The following is a 24,762-nucleotide window of genomic DNA, read 5'->3' on the forward strand; positions in this document are numbered from 1 at the left end:
TATGGAGTGATAAGAAGGGCGTGGGGTCGCAAAAGGGATGAAACACCGCATTAACGCGCCGCCAAGCAGAGTTTTCCTTGGGAAACTCAGACGGTTGCCCGCTGGGCTGGCACAATGGCGTTTCCGAACTCCTGCCCGGCCCGCTGGGGGCAGTACTTGTTATTTATTTGCAGGGGCCAGACGCTTCTTTCTTTCGCAACTTCCAAGCCTCGAGAGCTGCAACCTTGCGGATGACTCAATCATTTCCCTGAGCCCTCTGGGCTGTGCCACCGCCACAGCCGCCCCTCTGCCCCCCCACGCCCCACCCCGGCTTCAGCGCAGCGCTGCCTGTCCCAGGGGAGTGGCTGGCGCACCTGGCGCCTCGGGCGCCCAGGCCCTGCGCGCTGGTGGCCACACCGCCAGGCGCGCAGCGGCCAGCGCGCTCCCTCCCGAAACATTTAAGTGGAGTGGCTTGTCTAGCGCCCAGCGAACAACATTATCCAATTGCTTCCCGTTTTATTCGCAGGCTGGGAGCTGAGAGAGCCTGAGCGTTCACTTTCAACCCTCAAGGGGAGGAGGGGGTGCGGGCGGGGAGGGGAGAAGCTCGCGAAGCTTGCGGCTCCACCTCGCGCGCGGCGCGGCCAGAGCGCCTGGCCCCGGCAGAGGCGAGCAGCGCCGGTGAGCCCCGCAGCAGCGCGCAGGGCCGCCCGGAGCCCCGCGACGGAGTGAGTATCCCCGCGCCGCGCGCGCCGCTCGCTGCCCTCCTCTCGGCCCGTTGCCATGGCGACCGCGGCAGCAGGCCGATCCCGGCTCGGGTCCCAGTCGCTGATGGGTGTTTAATTTCAGCCCAGTGTGTACGGCTGGTGTTTCTATAGCAGCAGCCGCGGGGGCCGGAGCCAAGGGGTAGGAGCCCCGGGATGCGTGGTTTTGTGCCGCTACCTCTCGGCCAGCAGGGCCTCGGGAGGGGACGCGGCTGCTAAGGAGGGAGGCACGTTCTAGGCTTCCCCATCCCTGCCCCAAGCTTCCGCTTCTCAGGGAGTTGACTGCAATAGCCATTACTTCCGATTCCTAACCATGTCAGCATTATTGGACTGCAGTTAAAAAAAAGGGGGCGGGGGTCACTGCGGATCGGAAGCACATGTGGTTCGGTGTGAAGCGTGTAATGGAAGGATGATGAGTTAGTGGGTAATATGAGCCAGAGCTGCAATGCCCTGGCTACTAGAAACCATCAGATGACCCAAAATAATTGATTTGTCCCTGGGGTAATTGAAAAATGAGACAGAAAGGTAGGCGCAGCAGCTGGGGATTGAGTCACAACGTTTGGCACCGTGGGCACGGCACGGCACGGGAGGGCTGGGGAAGAGAGGGCAGGGAGGCAAGAGGGGCGTTAACCAGAAAAGACACAATAAAGGGCTACAGTTGTGGGTTCGAACTGGGGTTTCTTTCTCCTCAGGCTTTGCATCTCCGCGTTGCTTTTTGGGCACTCTCCCAGGCTGCTGCCGCAGCAGGGGCACTTTGACAGGCGACAGGCTCCAAGAAAGGGTCAGTTCTGGAGCAGCTATTAGATACTGCTCACTTGGTCAGCTTCTCCGCCTCCTCTTCTCTTCCCATCGATACTCCCTGTTGTTGGGGCTGTATGAAATCATATTTCAGCCTGAAGATAACGTCCGGTTTTCAGGTATCAGGACCTTCATGCCAAACCCAATAAACCCTAGATGCAGCTTTTATCCCTCTGCATATCTGATTGTGTAGGTGCAATTTAATCCTCACCAACAGGGCTGCTAAAGCAGAGGCAAGAGATGGTATGGCATTTTAGGAGTGAGGAGATGTAGGTTTCAGCCCCTGCCTTGGCTGGTATTAGTGCTATTGATTTCCTATACTAGTAATTTAATGTCTCTGAGCCTCAGTTTCCCTGTGTATACGATGGAGACAAAGATATTCCTGCCTTACTTTTTAAGCCTTGTTGAGAGGATCAGATAAGGTTTCTGTCTCTGCTAAAGGGCTTTGTAAATTGTAAGGTGTATACAAATTTAAGGAGTTAATGATTAAGTCTTTGGAATCAGTTTGCGGGGATTGAGTCCTTGTGTACTTTGCTGAATGACGTCAGTCTCTCTTGGGCCTCATTTCTGGCAAGAGGAATAATAACTATTTCATGCAATTTTTGTGAAGATTAAACAAATTGATATAATAGTCTTCGAGCCTGGCACAAGGAAAGCTCAATAAATATCATCTATTATGTATAAATATTATCTATTGTCTATTATTATTACTGTGGTCTCCAGCATTCTCCATTGACATTTTGTGGGGTCTTGGGTTGACACCAAGCTGGTTTTTTTTCCCCCTCCAGACAATGTATAAAGAAACTTAATGCCCCAAGGGTAACTGAGAGTAACACAATTCTCAAGATACCATTGGAGATGTGGAGAAGCAACCAAAAGACATAGCAGACTTGGGTACACGGAGCAGAAGCTGGACAACTTGGCCTCTGGCATATTCTATTCTTATTGCCATTGCTGTTTGTTTAGACAGGGAGACTGTCCTTAATAAGAGAATGAATGTAGGTCTAGTCATCGCACTGTGGAAGGTTAAGGGGTACCCTGGTTGTTTGCCAGGGCAGTAACTTTCATCTTTACCATCTCATGTTAGTACACTAATGGATTGCCTATAATGGACTGCCTATCTTCCAGACTTACAGCTTGAGTGCTCAATAACAGCATAAAGAATTTGTAAGTTTCCTTCCTCAGGCCCTCCCACATTTCCTCTCCATCCTACAGCTAAGTTTTGTTCCAGGTGTGCTGACCTCCCACACTCTTCCTCTCCTTCCGCAGGATCCACATAGGTGCCACAACCAGCCCCCTTCTCTCCTGATCAACCTGGCTCTGGCTTTTCTGTTCCTCTGTGACATCCCAAAGTCCTTCTCACCTTCCAGTTAACCTCCTGCATTTCCAGCTATCTGTTCTCTGTCCCACTTCCTTTGCTTCATTAACATAATTAACTCTTAAACTCTTTTTCTCTCCTTTCAGAATACCACCTCTTCCTGTCTTGGGTCTAACAAAATTTCTCAAATCCTGTTCTTCCCCTCAATCTAAACCCTCTCGCTGCTCAGATAGGACAGGCTGCTTTAAATATCAGAGAGATGGGGACTCAATTCTTACTTACTGTATTCAACTTATGTTCATGAAAAACAATTAAAAGGGGGAATAAAATTCACTTCCTTCCTTTATTTTTTCACTTAACTAACAAATATTTGTTAGTTAGATTAGCCCTGGTCAACAAAGCAGTCATGATTCTCATCATCTGAAGTTCATAGTGTAATGAAAAGGTAGATGTTAAAGTAGTAAATACAAATGAATATATAAATACAAGGTGCAATAAATGCCATGGAAGGAAATGCACAGAGAAAATAACAGGAAGGGCATATAGGTTAGATTAGGGTGTCAACAAAGCCTCTCTGAGGAACTGATATCTAATGTGAGATCTAAAGGATGAGTAGGAGTTGGAGAGGTGAGGAGTAGAGGGAAGAAGCACTCTGGGCTGAGAAAGCAGCATGTGCTAAGGTCCTGAGGCAGGAGAGATCCTTGACAGTTTGGAAGAACTGAAAGAAGGATGGTATGGCTGGAGTTTGGCAGTGAGGGGAAGATGGTTTAGAGATGTAGCTAAGTGCAATGTGGAGCTGCCAAGGAGCTTTATGATTGGGTGTTATGATACTTGTCTTTTACAACTTCAAAGCTAAAAGCTAAAATTACCTTTCCTTCTGAAGGTATGTAAAATGGGTGGCACAGAAAATGTGTCATAGCATATCAGATAAAGGGTTAGTATCCAAAATCTATAAAAAACTTATCAAATTCAACACCCCAAAAATAAATAATCCAGTTAAGAAATGGACAGAAGACATGAACAGACATTTCTGCAAAGAAGACTTACAAATGGCCAACAGACACATGAAAAAATGCTCAACATCACTCATCATCAGGGAAATACAAATCAAAACCATAATGAGATACCACCTCACACCTGTCAGAATGGCTAAAATAAACAACTCAGGAAACAACAGATGTTGGTGAGGATGCAGAGAAAGGGGAACCCTCTTACAGTGTTTGTGGGAATGCAAACTGGTGTAACCACTCTGGAAAACAATATGGAGATTCCTCAAAAAATTAAAAATAGAACTACTCTATGACCCAGCAATTGTACTACTAGGTATTTATCCAAAGGATACAAAAATACTGATTCAAAGGGGGCACATGCACCCCAATGTTTATAGCAGCCTGTCAACAACAGCCAAATTATGGAAAGAGTCCAAATCTCCATCGATTGATGAATGGATAAAGAAGATGTGGCATATATATATTATATATGTATATTATATATCTATGTTGCATATATATTATATATGTAATAGATATGGGTATATATAATGGAGATATATATAATGGGAATATTATATATATATATATAATGGGAATATTATCTATATGATGGAATATTACTCAGCCATCAAAAAGAATGAAATCTTGCCATTTGCAACAATGTGGATGGAACTAGAGGGTATTATGCTAAGCAAAATAAGTCAGTCAGAAAGACAAATACCACATGATTTCACTCATATGTGGAATTTAAGAAACAAAACAGATGAACATAGGGGAAGGGAAGGAAAAATAAAATAAGACAAAAACACAGAAGGAGGCAAACCATAAGAGACTCTTAATGATAGAGAACAAACTGAGGGTTGATGGAGGGAGGTGGATGGGGGATGGGCTATAAATGGGTGATGGACATTAAGGAGGGCACTTGTTGTGATGAGCACTGGGTATTGTATGTAAGTGATGAATCACTAAATCTACTCCTGAAGCCAATACTAAACTATATGTTAACTAACTTGAATTTAAATAAAAACTTGGAAGAAAAAAAAAAGAAAATCTGTGTCATAGCCAAGCATCAGAATACTGCAAATATCTGCAACAAGAGAAGGGGATTATCAATTTTAAAAGCCAGACAGTTCGTGGTGTGCCAGAACCTGATAGTTTTGAGTAAGTCAAGGTCACTAATTTCAAATGAAATGGAGTGAAAATAAAAACATAATCATTTGTTCATGAGCATTATTGGTTTTAATAAAACAAGAGCATCTCAGTTGAAGTAGGAAAAAATATAAATAATAAGCAGAGGGCCCTAACGTTGCACTTGGCTGCCCTCCTTGTTGGGTTGAGTGTGAGACCAATGTTACATGTGGGAACAAACTTCGGTATGTGCAGTTATTAATTTGATACCACACCTATAGGTTTCGCTGGACATTCCTGTAGAACACAGTCTTCCAAACAGCTTGGGAGCTGAAAGGCACAGAGGATATAACATGGGAACTCTAAATTCAAATTGTTGCCATCTCTGCAAGCACCGGGGCTCTCACAACATGGATGGCAGCCTCAGAGCTGATCTGATGGGATGCAGAAGTGACATGTCCCATCACCTGTCAGGTGCCTTCTTTCACATAGACGTAGCCACAGGACAAGTTTAAAGCATCCAGAGGAGATCACAGAGCATCTCAACTGAAGTTTGTTCTTTCACATAAACAAATTGAGGCTCATGAAGGGATAAGTGTGGGAGGGATATTGAGTCACAGTTGACTTCTGGTTCTTAATATATGCTTTCATTCATGCATTCATCCATTTATCCAGCAAACATGTATCAAATATTTTCTATGTGCCAAGCACTGTGATAGGTACTGGGAGTAAGTGGTGACCTGATCCTGTCTTCAAGGAACTTCCTGTTTAATCTAAATGTGACTATGGGTGCTATATGACCTTGAACCATTTTCCTTGGCTAAGTCTCTCCTCCTATTACACAAAATGTGCCATTTCATGTGCTCAACACATTGTAGGCATTGAAAAAATGTCTTTAAAAATGTGTAAGGCTTTTAGGGCGCCTGGGTGGCTCAGTTGGTTAAGCGACTGCCTTCGGCTCAGGTCATGATCCTGGAGTCCCGGGATCGAGTCCCACATCGGGCTCCCTGCTCAGCGGGGGGTCTGCTTCTCCCTCTGACCCTCTTCCCTCTCGTGCTCTCTGTCTCTCATTCTCTCTCTCAAATAAATAAATAAAATCTTAAAAAAAAAATGTGTAAGGCTTTTAAAAATTAATTTTTATGATGGAAGTAATATATGCTTTTTATAACAATTCAAATGTTTTGGGGCTTAGTTTATGAAATAAACCTCCCCCTTTCCCTTCTCTTCCCCCAAGGCTTAGTCCTTAGAGCATTATCATGAACAGTTTGGAGGTATCCTTCCAGATATTTTCCATTCAAACAAAATAGAATTGGAAACACATACTGCTATAAGTTTAAATACTTCCTTTTATATAAATGAAATCATACCACATATGTTGTTCTGTTGCTTTTCCTCTTAATATATTGTGCATACTTTTATATATCAATATATACACACCTAACACATGTGCTTTTATTAGCTGATTAGCATTTACTTTCAGAATATAGTTCATCAGTCCCCTTTGATGAAGATTTAGATTTGTTGCCACTTTTTTTTTTTTGCTATTAAATGCGATGTTGCAATGAACATCTTTGTACATTCTGCAAATGAATCTGTATAGTACTTTCCGGAAATGGAATTGCTGAGTGAGTAAATATGCATATTATGAATTTTTCTATATATTGTCAAAGTGCATCCAAAAATGTTCTATCACTTTACATTGCCACCAGTAATGTTTGAGTCCCTGTTTCCTCAAATCCTTGACAACCCTAGCCACGTTATATATTTATATCTGAGTAATACATTTATGTTTGACTCATCTAACTTTATGTAACCATTCTCTCAGTGGTCACAGTCTGTGGTCTTGTCTCCCTGCACTGAGGCCCTCTGGGGTACTTATCACTTTTTCAGAGAGCACTAGGGAGCCATAAAATACAAACAGCAAGCTTGTGTCCAGAAGAGAATGAAAATTATTTACAAAGGGAGAACTTAAAATACCTAATTAACTTTAACAAGTGATCAAGTAGTTTTTTGTAGAGTTTGTCAAATTTTGACTTTATTGAATGATTTCTTACTCCTATCATCAAGGAAATGAGAGTATATCACTTAGCCCTCTATTTACCATTTGTGGTGGTTATATTGTTAGTTTTACATTTTCAAAGTTTTTAACATTGGCAGTTTTGAAGTGTAAACATAATTCTCACAGTCCATTCAATCAACTGAGCACCCTTTATGCCCTAGGCACTGTTCTAAGCACTGAGAATACAGCAGTGAACAAAACTGAAAAATGTCCTCCCTTCAGAGAGCTTTTATTTTGTAGAGGAGACACAGTGTGTATATACATTAATGTCAGGAAGTGATAAATGTTAAGACTAAAAATAAAACACGTTAGGAGACTGGAAGGGGATGAGGGAGGGTTATTTTTGATCGAGTAGTCAGGAGACAAGTTTCTGAGTGGAAGAGTTTGAACAGAGACTTGAACAAAGTGAGGAGGTGAGCCATGCAGAAGGAAGACCATGCTTTGTGGCCTTAGTATTAGTCTTGAATCTGGATAGAGTCAAGATCACCACCAGCCCCTTCCTCACTGGCATCTTCTTCCCTGAGCATTTTGTGATGACTTAGTGTTTAGCTGGGAGGTACTGTTTTCAAACAGGGCCCAAGGGTGTTATATTCTGAATGCCTTTCTGTTGCTTCTATGAACAAACAAATTGACTGTAAAATTATAGATTCATGTATTTCCTCCCTCATAATTCTATAAGACATTGTTCCATTATGTTCTGGCATGGACTGTTGCTCTGGAAAAGTGTGAGGCTAGCCTGATTATTTCCTCTTTGTAACTGGCTTGCCTCCTCCCTGCCCCCCAACTCTTGCAATTTTTTTTTTTTTTTTTTTTTTTTGCTTGGTGCTGATAGAATTATTTTTAAACATGAAAGTCTAATAACTTTTCTGTGATATTTCTCGTGCAAGTCACTGTGTCAATTTTTTCCTGGGAAATTGTACATTCTTTTGATCTAAAGATTTATATTTCCCTTTTTTTTGTAAAGGCATTTTCTTTATGGCTTTCAATTAAACGATCTACTGTTCTCTTATCTACAACAGGTACATCTATTAGTCACTGCCCTCCGTAACTATCTTGAATTGCTTACATTTTCCCCTGATTTTTCCCGTGAGTTTTTGTTACATTTTAAAGTCTACCCTCTGGGCAACTGACTTTTTTTTTTTTTTTTTAGCAATATTTGTTTAGTTTTTACTCGTTCAAATGTAGATTTCATTTCTGTAATGGTTTTATTGTCATCTTCAATTTGTTTTCTGACTCTTCCTGCTCATTTTGCACATTTTTAAAAGGGTTCATATTTTCTTTAATTTCTTTGACTGCATGGAGAATTTATCTGAAAATTTCATTTATTTTTTGTGTTATTTTTCTGAAATATACTTACCTGCCTTTTGCATGTAAATCTTTCCTCTCTTTTTAAAAAATTAATAAGTATATAGAATCCATGCATGTTGACAGCTTTGCACTTATTACTCACTTCCAAATAGATATTCTATCCAAGCATTCTATTTGCCCAAGAATAAGTGGAAGCTAGTATTTGGGGGAAGATAGTGGCTTTAGATGAGATTTTTGTCTCATAAATATTTCTTACAACAACAATTTCTTACGACAATGTCTTCTCTAAAAATGCTTTGCAGTATGTGAGCAGGTCATTGAGATAGATCACACATTCTAGCTCACTCTGTGTGTGTGTGTGCATGTATGTGTGTATCTCAGAGTCGGGGGGACAGATAGATATTTGGTGCTTATTTTTCACTATGTGGTTGGCTCTGTTTAGCATCTACAAACAGAGGGGAGGGGGCAAGTCATCTACAAAGGTCATTGTTACTTTCCTTCTTTTCTACTATATCTCTCACCTCCAGACTATGGCTAGACTATGGTAGATTATGACTGAACCTCTGTGTGTCCAGACTAGTCTTCTCTATTAAGTTTCTAAATTTCAGGCTTTCACTGATAATAAAGAGAAGAGAGTTCACACCATCAGTGTCATTTTCTGCACCGTGCTCGTATGGGACCTGCCCCTCCACACAGATGTTTCCCACGTCTTTCATGACTTGTTCATGGCACTCCTCACCATTCCGGCGCTGGTCCTTTGCGAGCTCTCTCTTTACTTACAGAGAAATTTTTGAAAACCAATTGGAATCTCAAAAGGTATAGATCACCTTTTAGGGTTGCCTACTGTTTTAATAAATTTTTTACTCTTTAGGGCAGATAATTCTTATAGTCTGTGATTTGGGAATCTTAACTCTGCTAGTTTCATAGTAGATAATTTTTTTTTTCAGCTTTTCATTCATTTCAGTAGGTTTCAGGGAGATAGAGAGGAAATTTGCCTTTACCATATCTCCTAGTGAAAGAATCTGTGAATCTTGTATCCCCATGAAAATATTACAAATTAGCAAATGTCGGTGTTACTAGAAAATTTGTTGTTATTACAGATCCTTTTTTCAATCAGTTCTTAGCAATGTGTATGGCAAAATAAGTTTGTATCATAAATACTTTGCAGTACAGGAATTTTGAAGGAGGTGTGCATAGTAGGTCTTCTCTGTCTTGCCCTTCAAATCCATTCTCTACCTTCCCCCACTGCTTACTGCCGTATAAGGCTGACGTTTGTGGACTGCATCAGTTAGCTCTCTTGCCCTTTGGTTTCCTGTTGGGTTGGATGAATGCAAGGCACCAGCATGAGACCCAAGGGTGGAAAGAAGAGTGAGGTCAGTGTATTTACTCTGTGGTCTCCATTCCAGTAGGACAGGGTGTTGGCACTGGCTGCTTTCCTCAGCTAAAGTCTACAGCTCCTGCCTGCAGCCCTTTCCTACAACTTTACTTCTGGTTCTCTCCCTTCCTCCTTCAAGACTAGGTGAGGCTATGGCTGATCTCCCCACTTGGTTTGCCCCTGGTGTGTTTCACTGTCCCTGTTGGTTTCCCCTAACTCTGCCAGTGCTTTTGTAAAGCAGTCCCTTTATTAAGCTCATTTCAATCATCCAGGTGAAGCATGCCATCTCTTTCCAGCTGGGATCTCAACCCAGAGAGTGTGCAAAGGATAGAAGTGTTTGAAAGTTTAAAAAAAAAACACTCTTCACATTACCAGGATGGAACTTGGCAACTTTTTGTTTGTTTACACATTTTGGTCATTGGAGGTCAAGGCTTCAAAATATGAAGAAGCTATCTGATAATTGTTATGAGTTTTACTCATGAACTTAAGGAGAAGCTCCAATGCCAGAAGCTACTTGAAGTGTTTATTTGCTTCCCTTTGAAAATTTCATTTTTCTTATAACTTATAATAAAAATTCCCCAAATGTGATTCCTCAGAGGGAACACCAATCTCAGTTTTCAGGTGGCTTAATTAGAATTTTATTTAAGGAAATGAAATTTTATGTGTACTAATAATAGGAAGGAACTTTACTAGTAAAAATTCTGTTTTCATGAGAAGAACTTCATAGTATTTGACCTACTATTTAAAGTGATAATTTAATTTATCAATAATATCTTAAATGAATACTTCCTAAGTTGCTGTCAAATCAATAAAATCTGTTCCGTCTTGTTTAATCTTCTTCACAGCACAAAAGCATAAAATATAGTCTAATCAAAAGGTGTGTTTTACAAGTTCTGAATAGATGGGATCTAAATTAGATATATTTTACTCCATCTATTTTTATATAGTATTTCATGCTTAGAAAGTGAGTTATCGGGGTGCCTGGGTGGCTCAGTCGGTTAGGTGTCCGACTCTTGATTTTGGCTCAGGTCATGATCTCAGGGTCATGGGATCAAGCTCCATGTTGGGCTCCATGCTCAGAGCGGAGTCCGCTTGAGTTTCTCCCATTCCCTCTGCCCCTCCCCATGTGCACTCTCTCTCTCAGATAAATAAATAAAATCTTTAAAAAAAAGAAGTGAGTTATTTAGACTGCTTATCCTGCTTTAAGTACTTCCATTTCTCTGTCAATTATGTTCATTTATTTATTCATTTCACTTATAATTATTAAGCGCCTACTATGTGCTAGCCACTGCTCCGGGTACCTGTGATACAAAAATGAATATGCCTCAGTCCCTGCTTTCACGGAGGCCACAATCGAATGAAGGACAAACATAATTGACCAACTTATTATAATAAAGTGTGCTACGTGTGGTGCTGGGGGATGTTTTGGTGGGATACTGTCCGAAGTTATGACATAGCAAGGGGGCAGAAGCCTAAATGAATCTTAAAAGCTCAGACATTCTATATGAGGTCAAAATCCAAGCCTAATTCCTAGCCCCTGAAGTTAATTTAGCATAAAAACACTTTGTTGTAATGTCTGGACTAGTCATCTTACAACTCCTTAAGTCACTTTCGAAAACACTAGCCAAGCCAAGTCCAATGTTAAAACTAGTTTGAATAGTTGACAGCCTTCAGATGTTTTTGTTTGCACTAATGAACCTGGGGCTGAGGCTACCTCCAGGACCAAGCATGCTGCAACCAGTATCGTGGTGAATGCCTGCCCCCTTGAGGAATCAGAGACTCAGTTTTCCAAACGACAAAGCAAAGTGGGATCGCTAATAAAATAAGACAAAACAAAGGACAAAGAGCAAACAGAACAAGCAAACACAGTTAAAGAATTGCAGGTCCCTGCTAGACATTTTTTCAGACACAGTATTTGATTTGTTTTAGCCCTCTTTGTTGAAGTCATATCAAAAGCCTTCTAACTTTTGAAAGGCATCAAGATCTGCCAAGCTATATATATTAGCCAGGGAAGCCACTCAAGAAGTTGACCTAGAAACTACTGGGAATTCTCCCTCCTTCCAGTGTTTTCCTTATCTTCTTATCTTCCAAGAGGGAGGTGCCCAGCATTTGAAGTTAATGATACCATCTCCTCAGAGACTCACACTCTAATGTGCACATAAATCACCTGGAAATAGTGTTAAAAGGCAAATTCCGATTTTGTAAGTGTGGGGTGGGGTTGGAGATTGTACATTCCCAGCAAGCTTCTAGAAGATGCTCTTTTTTTTTTTTTTTTTTTAAAGATTTTATTTATTTATTTGAGAGAGAGAGAATGAGAGAGAGAGAGCACATGAGAGGGGGGAGGGTCAGAGGGAGAAGCAGACTCCCTGCCGAGCAGGGAGCCCGATGCGGGACTCGATCCAGGGACTCCAGGATCATGACCTGAGCCGAAGGCAGTCGCTTAACCAACTGAGCCACCCAGGCGCCCCTAGAAGATGCTCTTGCTGCTGCTGTTGGTCTGTAGACCACACTCTTGAGTAGCAACGTTCACAGAGCAAAAACACAGCTGTACGTGATGCAAGAAGTAAGGGCCTCATTCTTTTACCCTTCCTCCCTCAGAACTGGAGTTCAGCAATCTGTGTGTGAAACAGGCCAATCTACAGAGCAAAACAAGGCACTTCATTTTAGTTGGCATAACTTGGCAGTTCCATGGGAATAGCTAAGTATTTTTTGGAAAATCAGAACAGGATAGGGGGTTGTGAAAAAAGTGTTTATGAGGTAAATAAATGTAATCTTATCTTTTAAAATACGAATTTGAAAATTTTTGTGGTCATAAATAATTTAAAATCCAAAAATATTTCTCTTTGGCCACTTCCTTAATATTTTTTTTTAAAAAATAGTGAATCGAATTACCTGGAGCCTCAAGAGTCTGCAAATCAGTAATATCTTGGCATAAATGTCAAGTTATGGTTCTATAAATATGATACTCATGTGAGTATGAACATGATCTATTAGGACCAGGTAGCTTGTGGTATTACATTTTCTGAGCAAGACTGACGAACTAAGGGTTCTTTACTATTGGAAGCCAGGAAGAGCAACCTACTTCATGAAGGATAATACAAACAGGTTATTAAGTTGTATTTTCATTTATGTGAGATGGGAAATATCTCCCAAACTCTTTCCTTGTTATGGAGCTAAATATTATAAGGACAATACATGTTTGAGAATTAAACTGTACAGAGCAAGGTTCTGTTAAGGATTCTTGGTTGCTTAATAAAACGATGGCTCTCCACACCTAATTACATTTTCGGGAATTAAAGCAGCCTTTAAGGACTCTCAGTATGTCCTATAGCCTGTGTCAGCCACACAATGTGCCTTCCTGTTAGTTTCACCCCATGTCTTGAAATTGGCAACATTTTTTTAATATCAGGGTGGTGCACATACGACGCTAGTACAAGAAGAGTAGGAATGTCATGCTCTGGAGAAACAAAGATTAAGGGTGTGTGTGTGTGTGTGTGTGTGTGTGTGTGTGTGTGTGTGTGTATGAAACTACTTCTCAAGACCTCTTCCTTCTTCTTTTTTTTAAAGATTTATTTATTTATTTAAGAGAGAGTGTGAGCAGGGGGAGGGGCAGAGGAGGAGAAAGAGACTCCCCGCTCGGTGGGGAGCCCCCTGTGGGGCTCAATCCCAGGATGCTGAGATCATGACCTGAGCTGAAATCAAGAGTGAGATGCTTAACAGACTGAGGCATCCAGGCATCCCCAAGACCTCCTTCTAAAATGCCAGTCTTCCAATATATCTGTGTCTTATTTGGTATTTTCACTTTTCTCCCTTCATCCTTACCTTGGGAATTTTAAAAGGATTCTTAAGACCAGAATGCCCAGGTTGATGGAGAAGCTTTGGCCCTTGTCACCCACTGCCCAAATTTGCCTGTTTCAGTAGATTGGTCAACTCTTGGGGGTTGAATCTTGCACTCCAGAGCCACAGAAGCCGGGGCTGGCTGCTGGTGCAGATCCTGGGCTCTGGCTTGGAGGGTGATGGTGGCGGAGGAGTGAGGAGCTTGGGGGGGGAAAGGGTGGCAGAGGGCAGGAAGGGATGCGGACAGCTGTGAACACAAAAACCTGCAGGGCAAAAACTGGTGAAATCTGCATGGGATCCTTGTAGCTGTTGGTTTCTTCAGTGAGGAAACCTGCTGGCTTCATCTGCAGAACAGGTCACTGGGAACCATGGTCATTCCCGCTGCATGGCTGATATTGGTAATTCCTACATTTCTTCCTTGTTCCTAGCTTGTCTCTATACGTCCCACCTTTGCCAGTTTCTGGATGGGGTGAAACCCAAGTGGGTCCTGAATGTAGTGTCCTGAAAGGCTAGGGAAGCTGGTCGTTCACCCTGCTCTCTCTTTCTCAGGGAAGGACACTCTTTCTAGCTGGAGAATTCCCTCTTGGCCCTGAGCAGTGCCAACCTGGGGGACAGGATGCTGTAGGTAAAATGAAGCCGTTCTTCCTTCCCTGTTTGTGTGGTTATTTTCGTTCCACCGTGTTACTGAAGTTTCTTAAGTAGACTTCTGATCTCTCTCAGAGCTATTTTTGTTCATGGATAGCTGTCTAATTGTTGATCTTTGTTGGGGGGTGTCCCAGGTAGAGGCTGGGATGTCCTGTACCAGCACCTTCACCGCATCACCCCGGAACCTACTAGGAGCTGTTTTCCACTGACAGCATGCATGCCTGTCTCTCGTCATGTCTTAAGCCATATCCTTATAATTTTGCTTTCCAGGTGATACTAAGATGCAGGTTCCATGTGAGCAACACAGCCTATCTTGAGACTTGCAAAGCTTTGGTTGCCACTGTTTTGGATTCATAGAATAAGAGAGATCTGTAGGGTAGAAAAGCAGAAACCAGAGCTCAGAGGTAATACCATTGTCTCAAATCTGCCTATACCTGGAGTGGAAGCTTACGCTTGCAGTTGATGAAGAAAACTCACCTACACTTAGGCGAGAGCTTATAAATAGGTCTACATTTGGGGAGGGTAAAGATTTGGCCTTTCCACCATTAAGTTAGTTACAGGTTTTTAATAGATACTCTTTATAAAAAGTGGGAAGTTCCTTTTTTTCCCTGGCGTGCTGACAGTGTGTTTGTTTTTTAAATGAACATCTAGATCTTTTTTCTAGATTGAATGAGACAATCATATGGATTCCCTTTGCTAATATTTTGTGGAGGTTTTTGCATTCGTGAAACATATTGCCTGTGATTTTCTTTTGTTGTGATGCCCTTGTCAGGTTTTGGTATCAGTGTTCTGCTGACATCATAAAACCTTGGGAAGGCGATCTTCCTTGCCTATTGTCTGGATGAGTACATGTAGAAATAGTATTATTTCTTCCTTAAATATTTGGTAGAATTCACCAGTGAAACTCGCTGGGCTGAATTTTTCTTGATTGAAAGATTTTTAATGACAAATTCCATTTGTTTAATAGATATAGGAACATAGATTTTAAATTTTTTGTGTGTTATTTTCAGTAAGCCGCATTTCCAAGGAATTTGTTTATATCATCTAAGTTGTTATATCTATCGATAAAATCTTTCACAGTATTCTGCTGTTATCTTTGTAATACCCCAGGAATCTATAGTGATGTCCCTGATATCATTCCTGATGTTTGTTATTAGTGTTTTCTCTCTTCTTTCTTGATTAGCTTTTTTTAAAATTATTTATTTATTTTAGAGAATGAGAGAGAGAGATAGAAAGAGAGAGAGAGAGAGCGAGCAGGGGGAGGGGCAGAAGGAGAGAATCTCCAAGCAGACTCCCCACTGAGCAGGGAGCCTGATGCAGGGCTCGATCCCAGGACCCAGAGATCATGACCTGAGCCAAAACCAAGAGTCCAATGCTTAACTGACAGCCACCCAGGCGCCCCTTGATTAGTTTGAGTGGAGATATGTCAATTTTGTTAATCTTTTCAAAGTACCAACCTTTGGTTTAATGTGTTCTCTTCTATCATTTGCTTTCCATTTCATTGGATTCCTTTCCTTTTTATTTCTTGTATTCTAAGTACCTTGGGTTTATTTCATTATTTTTCTAGCATCTTCAAATGAAGACTTAGATCATTAAAAATATCTCTTTTTCTAATATTAATATTTCAAGTTATAAATTTCCATCTAAGCACCTTAGCTGCTTGCAACATATTTTGATTTGTTGTATTTTCCTTTTTTTTAAACATTTTTTTTATTAAGTAATCTCTGCGCCCAATGTGGGGCTCAAACTCATGACCCCCAGATCAAGAGTCATGCTCCACCAACTGAGCCAGCCAGGCACCCTCGTTGTATTTTCATTATTTTCTAATTTCTAAGATACCATCTATTATCATTTTCCTTCAGCCTGAAGAAATTTTTTCCACTTGGTTTCTATGTAACATGTTTATGATGGTGACAAAGTCTCCTGGTTTTTGTTTATCTGGGAATGTCTTTGTTTTTACCTTCATTTTTGAAGAATATTTTTGCTGAATATAGAATTCTAGGTTGGCAGGTTTTTTTCCCTTTCTTTTAATACTTTATTTTATTTTATTTATTTATTTAAAATATTTCATTTATTTGACAGAGAGAGAGAGACAGTGAGAGAGGGAACACAGGCAGGGGGAGTGGCACAGGGAAAGGGAGAAGCAGGCTTCCCGTTGAACAGGGAGCCCAATGCGGGGCTCGATCCCAGAACCCTGGGATCATGACCTGAGCCAGAGGCAGATGCTTAACAACTGAGCCACCCAGGCGCCCCTCTTTTAGTACTTTAAAGATGTCATTCTGTTGTCTTTCACTTTCAATATTTCTAAGTAAGTCATAATTTTTATTGTTGTTCTTCTATATGTAATAGGGCTTTTTTCCTTTGGTTGCTTTTAGGATTTTCTCATTTTCTTTGGTTTTCAGCAGTTTGACTATGATGTGCCTAGATATAATTTTCTTGTAATATTTCCTGCTTGGGGTTCTGGAAGATTCTCAGCATATATTTTTTCAAATACTTTTCCCACTCCATTCTCTATGCTTTCCTTTTTGGAACTCCAAATATTCACATAGTGGAGTGCTTGATGCTATCCTACAAGTCATTGAGATGCTGCTCATGTTTTTGTACTTCTTAAATTTAAATAATTTTTTAGTTTAAAACAGTTTTAGAGCACTGGGTGTTATACGAAAACAATGAATCGTGGATAACCACATCAAAAACTAATGATGTATTGTATGGTGACTAACATAACATAATAAAATAAATAAAATAAAAATTTAAAATAAAATTTAAAAAATCAGTTTTAGATTTTTATAAAAGTTGCAAAGGTAGGTCAGAGTTCATTTATGCCCCTTACCTTGTTTCTTATGTTGTTTATATCTTATATTACTAGTATACATTTGTCACAACTAAGGAACCAACATCGATATATTATTATTTAAACTTCACACTTGATAAAGATTTCAGTAGTTGTTTCCTAGTGTCCTTTTTCTGTTCCAAGATCCCATCTAGAACACCAGTGTAGTTGGTCATCCTACCTCCTTAGCTTCCTTCCCTGATCTGTGACAGTTTCTTGAACTGTCCATGTTTTTTATTACCTTGATAATATTGAAGAGTGCTGGTCAAGGTCAGTTTGGGTTTGCCTGATGTTTTCTCATAGTTAGAGTGGGGTTATGGTTTTTCGGAGGGAGACCACAGAGATGAAGTGCTAGTCTCATCACACCATTTCGAGGATACCCACATTCAACATGATTTATCTCTGATGATATTAACCTTGATCACCTGACCAAGGTCAGTTAGCCAAGTATTTAAAAAGGAAAATACAACTTTGTGAAGTTACTTTTCCCCTTTTATGGAGAGGAAGAGTTAAGCTCCACCTCCTTGAGAGGGAGGCTATCTGGATAATTTATTTGGAATTACTCTGTGGGAAGACTTATTTTTTCTCCACCACTTATTTATTTAGTAATTCATATATATATGAATTACATAGTACATAGTATGTATGTATATGTATCAGCATGGACTTATGGACATTTATTTTATATTTTAGGTTATTATTTTCCAATACTACATTATTTATTTTGTTTATATGTTTCTATTTTTGTCACTAGGATCTCTCTCAGGTTGACCATGTTGTGCCTAGAGTAGTTTTCTTTATATTTCTCCTGCAGGGTTTTGGGCTCTCAGCATATAAACTTTTTTCACCCCATTCTTTATCCTCTCCTTGTAGGATCCCAATTATTCATATATTAGAGTGCTTGATATTGTCCCCTAGGTCACTGAGGCATGCTCATTTTTTTCTAAATTTTTTTCTTTGTATCATGCTTCTATTTTAATAATTTCTCTTGACCCCTCTTTACATTCAATGGTTTTTTTCTTCTGCATTGTACAGTTTGCTGTTAATCTTATCCAATAAATGTTTTATTTCAGATATTTTAGTGTTCAGTTCCAGGATTTCTTTTTGATTCTTTGTTATCTCTGTGAATTTTCTTATTTTTTCACCTGTTATATCCGTATTTTCCTGCAGATTTTTTTTTTATATACTTACCACTGTTATTTTAAAAGTCTTTATGTGTTAATTCTAATATTTGGTCTTCCGTGGGTCTGTTTCAGTTAACCATTTATCTCTTTGTGACTGTGGGTCACATTGTCCTTTAATATGTCCAGGAATTTGCAAATATATAATGTACATTAAGGATAATATTTTGTAGAAATTCTGGATTCGGTTATACTTTTTAAAATAGTGTTATACTACCAGGTAATTAAGTTACTGGTGTGCTCCCTTAACTTTGTGGAGATTTGACTTTATGTTTTATTAGGGAGTTCTAGTCCAGTGTTGTCTTTAGGCTTAGGGTGCCCTTCTAATGTGTGGCCCTCCTGGGTTTTTATTGAGAAGTTCAAGGTGTTTAACAAATTTCTTTATATAGACAATTGGTGAGAACATATTTCAATAGATTGGGGGTTATCTTATGGGCAGATCTTGCCAGATAGACTACCTCCTTCTCCCTCTCAGCTCTGAGACTGGCTTGCTTCTTTGTCTTAATCTATATTTTAAAGAAATACTTATGAAAATATGAATAAAGGAAAAATTGCCTGAATTCCTGCATCTTAATAACATAACATAATAAATTAAATTAAATAGAAATAAATAAATAAGCTATTTTTTTACTCAAAATAGAAGAATCAACATGTTTAAATTTAGTGGATGAAGGTAAGCCCAATGTGCTTTTGAGTACTTTATATTCTATTTGTAATATTTCTAAACATCTCAGACTTACTATCTATTAAAAAAACACCAAGAGAAAAAAAAGACACCAAGATACTTGAATTTTCTTTTGAAAAATATGTGTATATCTTTCTAATAGTCATCATCAAATTAATTATGAATTTTGGTGACTATGTATTGACGGGCTCAAGACTCATCTAGTAATCTAACCTTGGCGAAAGCTCTAAGTAAGCAAAGAATTCCCACACTTTGCTTGGCCATAGCTGGCTTATATGTTTGCCATTACTTTTTAAATCTCTTCTCCTTTTTACTACATATTAACAAAATACCTCATCATTTTGTTAGCTGAATTCTGTCTATAATTAGAGTCACAGAGTTGTTCACTTTTAAACATCTCAATCATCCCAGGGATAGTTCAACTTTCACATTCCAATCATCATTGTTCTAATTATAAAATATAAGAACAAAAGTTTTCACACCTCTTTGATGAGAATATTTTGCCATCAGACTTTGCTTAGTCAGTGCTTCCTCCTTTTCAGTCTTATCTGGACACAACTTGGTGTTTTGCATGCCTCTTTTCCATTTGTACTTTTCCACTCTTACCTCTGTCTTGTCTCCTTAAGGTGACTCTCTTTACTTTTACCATGCCTATAGATTTTTGGAATGATTATGAAAGACTCCCACATCAAGTGGTATCTACCTATTAGCTCCTAAAGTAGCCTGACATGCAAAATTTCTAACTAAAATACCCAGAAGAGACTGAAAAGACAAAAATGTTCAACCCTCAAAATTGAGGCAAATGATCTATGGTCATCCTGTGGAAGGAATTTCCACTAATTATAAAGTCAATGGAATTGGGAAAAGGATAGAAGTCTCCTATCCATGATTTGCCTCAGGTAAGGGAGTAGCCTCACATACCCGAAAGAAGGTCCAGAGAGCCCACCCACCACCATCTTGCATGATCAACTGTTCTAGTCAGAAAATCAGGCAGTTTTACCCCATTCATTTCAAGACATTTATTCTGTGACCACTGTGCCAAGAAAACAGAGAAGGAAACAGAAGAAATTATTGTTTGTCTACTGTAATTTTGGAGTATAGCTGATGAAAAAACTACTTCAGGATAAGGAGATGATAATTGGATGGGTGTCAGTATCTTCATTAAGCTAGGAAATACAGGAGGGAAGAACAGATTTAGATAAAAGATGGTGAGTTTAGTTGTATGCATGCTGAGTTTGAGGTTCCTGTGCTGTTTTATTATAATCACTAAGTTTGAGGTACTTTTAGATTTTATTTATAATCATTAAGACTTTTCAAATAGATTCAAGGGAATAACTGGTAGGAACTTGGCCATGTGACTAGAGTTTAAACCAGAAGTGATATGGATTTGGAAAACATAGTAGTTGAAGTCAGGATATGGATGTGAGAAGAGAAAAGGGCCCTAGATAAATCCCCAGGGGGCACCAGCATGCTCAGTACAGGCAAAGGTAAAGGAATGAGCAAAGTTAGGGAGACACAGAAGGAGAGATGGAAAGATGTCAAGGAGAGGTTGGTGCCAGAATCTAAGGGAGTCGAGTGCTTCAAGAAAGAGAATGGTTCACAGTGTCAAATGCTTCAGTTTAGGTAAGTAAGTAAATAAGTATGTAAGCTGAATGTATGTATTAGGAAAGATTAAGATGAATGCTGGGAAGTGATGCTGGAATTAGGTACCAGTTATCCCTTGGTTATCATTGACAAAGACATATCATAGGAGTGATGGGTTGGAAGTGAAATTCCCATGTGTTGAGTGAATGACAGGGCAAGTGAGGACCACAGAAGTCTTATAGAGGGGTGTCTGGCAAGCTCAGTCAGAAGAGCATGAGACTCTTGATCTCTGGGTCATGAGTTCAAGCCCCATGTTGGGTGTGGAGATTGCTTAAATAAATACAACTTTAAAAAAGTCTTATAGAAATTTGGCTTTGAAAGCAATGATATTAGGCAGTAGCTAGAAGGCTATGTAGGATCAAGGGAAGATTCTTTTGTTCATGGGAAAGACTTGAATACATTTATATTCTTAAGGAAAGGAAGGATCTGAGATAGATGTGGGAGAGAATGAACTAGTTCCTAATGGATAAAGGAACAGATAAATTTATTGGCTTACAACCCACTGTATGCTTCACAGGACCCAAATTAGAGACTTTTGGATCCTTTAGTTGTTAAGTGAAATTATGTTGCTATAGGGATCATAGACATCTTTGCTGCCTGAAGCCCCCTAACTATAGCATGCAATTATTAACATTAATAATATTAACAGAAAAACCTAACAGGAACTGGTTCATTCTAAAAAGGCTTTGAGGGTGGGGCGCCTGGGTGGTTCAGTTGGTTGAGTGTCCGACTCTTGATTTCTGCTCAGGTCATGATCTCAGGGTTGTGGGATCCAGCCCTGCTTGGATTTTGTGCTCAGCAAAGGGTCTGCTTTTCTCCTTCCTCCCCTTCTGCCCCTCCCCCCACTCACGTGTGTGTGTGTGTGTGTGTGTGTGTGTGTGTGTATGCGCATGCACTCGCTCTTTCTCTCAATCTTTAAAAAAATAAAAAGGCTTTGAGATAGCCTATTTTAATAAATATTATTTATTGTTTGTTTGTTATTTTAATAATACAATTGGAAAAAAAGAAATGGGTGATAAAATCAAGACTAAAGGGAAATTAGGTTTGGAAATACAGAGTAAAGCTGAGCAAGATTAGTACACAGCAAATGCAACATCACATAGCTCTGTTCAGTTGCTAAAGATTGGCTGCAAATTTGGCTCTAAGCTTGCCAATGTCTAAAACAAAGAGGGAAAAACTTGGTTATAAGATTCAAAGCACCTAACTGAAAGAATCAATCTATTTATTAATGAGAAAACAGTTTTTTCCTAGTACTGAGGCTTGAGAGAGATTTCTCTCATGGATGCTCTCCATACCCATGATAAATACACAAGAAGATTTCATAGGAATTTCCTTGCAGTGCCCCTCACTGGAAGTGGAGGGCAAAACAACTATGTGCCTCACTTTTGCAGCATTATTAAGGGGGCATTTAATAGGCACTAAATATTTAAAAGATTCTGACTGCTTTCATAGTCCTGTTACTTACACTGCAATAGTTCCTCACATCTCATCGTCCAGTGTGGCACCCTTGATTTTCATTCCCCTTAAAACCTCTGAAATGAATGAGATCCATGTTTCATTTCAGAGTAGCTGAAAAATTATCTGTTTCAGTTCCCTTTTCCATTGTTTACTGTGCTTTGCACTCAGTCTAAGACAAGCAAAGCACTTGGTACTAGAAGCTGATAACATTGGGTTTCATTTATAATTAAGATTTTCAAATAGATGCCATTTCTCAGGGTACAGACTTATCTAGGAGAGATAATCTATGGGCCTTGCTAGGGTCCAGCAGTGACAAGGTATAGACAGAGGAAATTAAAGTTCTAGGAAGAGGAAATCATTGTTGGCCCAAATGTTATAGGAGTTTTTTTTTCTGGCTAGAGGTAAGCCAAAATTTAATTATACTGCTGATGGTTTGGCTTGATAAGTGTAATGAATGCTAAGTCATAGGTGGCTGGGAATCAATAGTTTTTTCTTTTCAGTGAGTAGTAACATGTTTGCTTTGAAATAGTTTATCTAAGTGTAAGCTTCAGCATGTACAGCTTTTTGAGGTGTCGACTCTGAGAAATGCAATATGGCAAAGGCAGATTTGAGTTTAGGGCTTAGCGCTGCCCTGGTAGATCTGGTTACAGAAGCCCCTCTTCACCTCTGGAGCATCATTTCAGAAATTGCCATGCTCTCTCAGTGCTGGGTCTCTGTTACTGAAACAAGGCTTCTACATTCCTGAAATGACATTCACTCTCTCTTGTGCAGCTTTCCGTGAGTATTCCAGATTACATATTGCCAAGCAGTGGCTGTGAAGGGCTTCCTGTCAAGAGCACTAGTTTAAATGAAAATGCCTTCATGTTGTAACAGTACCAGATTAGAGGGGAGGTAGTCTCAAAGACAGCTGTTCCAGTAAAGAGAAGAGCAAAGATATACCAGTAAAAGACTAATGGTATGGGGATGGGAACTGTGTATAGAACAAGAAGCCATGTGAAGAGAAATTGGGTCTGGTTCCTTAACCAGCCAGATGACCTGTTCTCTTCTGTTTCATGGATATAGACCTTGTCCTTCACCAAGCAGAAGTGAATTGCCACTTACTTCTTGGGAAAGAAACCCACGTTCCCTGTCACTGAGTTTTGCCTTTGGAAAATCGGACTTATTATATCTTCTTTGGAAAGCAATTGAAATTCTGGGCTTCAGGTGCCACTTGAGTATACCTAAACTGATTATATTTGGCTGTTTCATACCCTACTGGGAGATGTAGAGAAACTGCAAAGCACAGAATTCTAAAGCTCCAAGGTTACCTGGCTTAGCCTCATCTCCAGGAGTGTGAATCCAGAGTTAAGTCTTCTCCATCACAATTGGACCTACATTTAAAAAATGCAGCCCTGAAAGGGTAAAAAAACTCCTTTGGTTGATTGTTAGTGTTTCCTTAGTCTTAGGTAACAAGATACTCTTTGTTCTAAGAAATATTGTTCCTGAAGTAGCAGTACTATATTATGGATATAACCTTCTAAATCTGTTTAACAGGCTTCATTTACTATCTGTGCGACTTGGTAAAGTCACCTTGGTCATTCTGAATCGTTAATCTGTAAAATGGAATAATAATCTTATCTCTCTCGATTCATGCAAGGAGAGGATCCCCCCCCCCCCAACTCTTACATGCTATTGTTATTTTATATTTCATTCTGTTTGCTCTGGGAACTAACTAGTTTTCATTGATGACTCACATTTGCCTTATGGTCCACCAAGATTCCCAGGTGCTTCTGGCTACACCTGGATCTGTGAGTCTCTTTCCTCCTGTCTGGGATGTGTATGGTTTGGTTTTCATCCAAATGGCAGATTATGTTTAAACTCCCTTCTCTGTTAGTGAAGCCCAGGTGCGTGCACACGTGCACGCGCGCACACACACACACACACACACACAGGCCCAGACTCAGTGTGGATGGGTCCACTTTCACTCATGGGTGATCAGAGCAGGGCAGTCACATGGGAGTGCATAGACACGTGCTCTCTCCCCTGCTGTCAACATGTGGCTGGAAACAGTCCCAGAGCAAGCGAATGGGCCACGTGCAACTAAGCCTCAAAGCTCAGCGCTGGCTTTGGACATTACCTCAGAGAAAGAACTCAGATATGTGTGAAGAATAACTCCTGTCAGGGCATAAATCAAGAGTCCTTCAACTTTCTTGTATGCTATGGATCTCTTTGGCAGTTTGGTGAAGCCTATTGATTCCTTTAAAGAATCCTATAAAATATATTGAAATAGCGTCATTAAAATATTTTTCAAAACAAATTTGTGGTGTAGTAAGGCATGTACATTTTTTTGAAGATTTTATTTATTTATTTGTCAGAGAGAGAGAGAAAGAGCACAAGCAGGGGGAGAGGCACAGGGAGAGGGAAAAGCAGGCTCCCCGCTCAGCAAGTAGCCCGATATGGGACTCGATCCCAGGACCCTGGGATCATGACCTGAGCCAAAGGCAGATGCTTAACCTACTGAGCCATCCAGGCATCCCTAGAATGTACTTTTTATTCATGCATTAAATACTAAGCCTAGGAGCAAATCAAATAAGTAATTTCAAAGTTGTGATGAGTGTAACAGTTATTCCAACATACCTGCAACAACTGGAATATAACCTGAAAACACCTGTGATTTCTATTGGTGGCAAAGTCACAGAAACCCTAATCCTATTGTGGTTGGTTACCTACATTTGTAATTGAAAGAAATACTAAATTTCTGTTCGAAATTAGTGAAAATACA

The 24,762-nt window shown here is 39.9% G+C and overlaps 1 protein-coding gene across 2 annotated transcripts in view; it reads left to right on the top strand.

Annotated features, from left to right (window-relative positions):
• The first annotated feature begins 550 nt into the window (after positions 1-550).
• The window catches only part of PALM2AKAP2 (PALM2 and AKAP2 fusion), a 448,663-nt gene continuing 424,451 nt past the window's right edge, over positions 551-24,762 (top strand). The window contains exon 1 of one of the 2 annotated variants that reach the window (XM_032418283.1): positions 551-704. The gene's annotated coding sequence lies outside the window, so the exon portion shown is untranslated. The remainder of the gene's footprint in view (positions 705-24,762) is intronic. The other variant, XM_032418278.1, reaches the window with a different exon arrangement.

The sequence above is a fragment of the Phoca vitulina genome, unplaced genomic scaffold (genome assembly GCF_004348235.1).
Source record: "Phoca vitulina isolate PV1807 unplaced genomic scaffold, GSC_HSeal_1.0 scaffold21, whole genome shotgun sequence".
Lineage (NCBI taxonomy): Eukaryota > Metazoa > Chordata > Mammalia > Carnivora > Phocidae > Phoca > Phoca vitulina.